A 2816-nucleotide genomic window follows, 5' to 3' on the forward strand; every position below is an offset into this window, starting at 1 on the left:
ACGGTAGCATTTTAAAGGCTTGGTTTCATCTGCTGAATAGAGACTTGCCTTCTGCTTCACAATGAACATGTCAGGTGGGCTTTGGCTGACCAGAAGACTGTTGTTCTCTGAATGGCACCAATACGATCTCCAAATGCTTATGTGTGACATGAATCCGCAGGAGGAGGGAGAGTTTGTGAACCTCAATTCTTAGGAAGCACAGAGCCTTTGCCCATCACCGTAGCAAGCAAAGCACCACTGTGACTGTCTTGTTCCCCAGCCTGAGCCGTGGTGGTAGACAGAGAAGTCCAAAAAGCCGGTAGTGAACTCAAACAAACACTCTATAAAGAGATCCACTTGGTTGGACTGTAAAACCCATTGTTAGCTGAACCAACACAGTCTGAAAAGAGCACCAAGCATGACTTCCATGCTTCCATCAAAAATGGGTCAAGAGATGTCAGTCAAAATGTCTTTTCCCGCATCTCGCCATCTTTTGATAAAGCTCAGAGAGAATAGTAGCACTGACAAAGCACTCTGCACTAGGGCTACAACTAAAGATTATTTTTATAATCGACTAATCTAACGATTATTAGAACGATTATTCAACTATTCTGCGATTATTGCAATGGTTAATCATTAGCTCTTAACCGACTATTCAGCTTGTACCTTGACTTAAAGGTTGTATTAAACGTACTTACTTACAATAAAGAGGACAAAACAATATTTTAAAAATACCTCTAAATGACATTCACTGAATTAAAGGGAAAAACTTCTAGGATTTTTATTGTTTAATTAATAAAAAATGTAACTGCAAAAAATCCTATTGTTATCAAGTTTTTTTGTCTTGTTTTCCATTTAGAACTGTCTAGAAATCTTTAAAACAAGATACATTTACTTGAGAAGCAACATATAAGATATTTAGACTTGATTTAAGAGAATATATCTTAAATATAAATGTATATATAGAAAGTTGTTGGTTCAATCCCCACAGGCACTACCATTGTGTCCTTAAGAAAGGCACTTAACTCCAGGTTGTTCCGGGGGTATTGTCCCTGTAATAAGGGCACTGTAAGTTGTTTTGGATAAAAGCGTCTGCCAAATGCATAAATGTAAATGTGCATCAGCCGAGAGAAGTTTGAAACTCTCTCTCTGTTTTTCACGTGACTCATATTAGTGGCTCTGCCAGTTTTGGAGTTTGTGCTTATTTATACAGCCCGCTTCCTTATTATTTGAATTTTAATAAAGGATGCATTAAATACAGTATATAAAACGTTGCAGTGTTATCTTTTTAGACGCTCTGACAGGCAAGTTTTGCTCAAGCTGAACACCAGGTATGGCTTCGCTTTATTTCTCGATGACACTGCTTCTGTATTTACTTATTTTGCATTTTGTATTATAATACTCTACAATTTACATCACCTTGATCTGTTTGGAAAGTTTGGAGTGCGTCTGTACTGTGATCTGTTTAATTCTTCCTCTCCTCAGTCAAGTGCGAGCTGCAGTGCTGCTCTCCCGCATCATCATTAGCATTTCAAAAGATATCATGTTGTGTTATTTAAATCAGAGATTATTCGACAATAAAAAATGTTGTCTAAATTTGTTGTTGTTGACGTTGTCGGTAATGTCGACTAATCATTTCAGCCCTACTCTGCACGTCGGGTTTCCATCACTCTGGGGAAAACTCTTTTGCTCTTTTTTTCCACTACCTGATCTAAGATGCCGGTCCATGCAGGAGTTCATCCACCATGATACAGCCCTCACCTCTGAATAGCCTCATCCATGTGCATCTTGTTAGAATGACACAGAAAGAGACAATAGGGGAAGTAGGGGCCCGTCTCCTCTTCCGTCCGATGATGAATCCTCTTATCCAGTGTTTCTTAACGACAGCGGCTTGAAAAGTGTGTGGTTTTCATGGGCAGGTTTACCAGAAAATGGCCACCGATCTCGGCTGAACATCAGCTCTCACGAGCATATCCGACGGGCGAGCAGTGGCGCTTTCGCTTTGGGGGGAGGGTGGCAGACACAAGGAAGAGTCAGGTGTTTGTCTGCACTACATCTTCTCAAGCTCATAGCTTCGTACTTCAATGGTTCCAAGGTAACAGAGCTCCATTCAGAAGCCATAGAACCTGATCCACTGGTTCTAGCATGGCCAGGAAATGGCAAACCTCGATGAAGCTGTGTTGTTTTCCTTGGGATGTTGCAATGCGGGAAGCTGCACAGAAAATTTTCCAACGACGTCTTTCCATGTAGCCACTCAAAAGGGAAAACACGATCCTCGTGTTGGCATGAGTTTGGGGATGGTGTCAAGTGGATGCTTGTAAGGAGCCCGTGATGTGGCTCCTTATTGGGCGTCGATAAAATGCCAGCAGCTAATAAATGTTTGTGATTCCATAGGGCTTCAGACCTTGTGAACACCTGGATGTTCCCATGGCATCGGCTCTGACGCAGCGTCGAAGTGAACAATGAAAGGAAACCTATTATAGCTTTAAAATTACATTTATATTGTGACCTTCTAATATTTTACCCACCTGGAATCACCTTTCGAATCATTCTTAATAGAAATTTGCTATGTACTGTATGATGATATTTTTTCTGTGCATCACAGAAGGAGAATTTTTGTAGAATTTTCACACATCTCTTTTCCATAAAACAACATAATGACCAAGGCTGCCTAGCTGCAAATTAAAACAAAAATAGAGAAAAGAACCAGAAATTCAACTTTTGCCCTATATTCAAAGCCACAAAAGCTTTGTGTGATTCACAGACACTCACACGTTTAGGCTCAAACATTTTCCGTAAAGCTACAAATGTTTGTTTTGTAGTGATATCAGAAGTGC

The sequence above is a fragment of the Xyrauchen texanus genome, chromosome 42 (assembly GCF_025860055.1).
Source record: "Xyrauchen texanus isolate HMW12.3.18 chromosome 42, RBS_HiC_50CHRs, whole genome shotgun sequence".
Lineage (NCBI taxonomy): Eukaryota > Metazoa > Chordata > Actinopteri > Cypriniformes > Catostomidae > Xyrauchen > Xyrauchen texanus.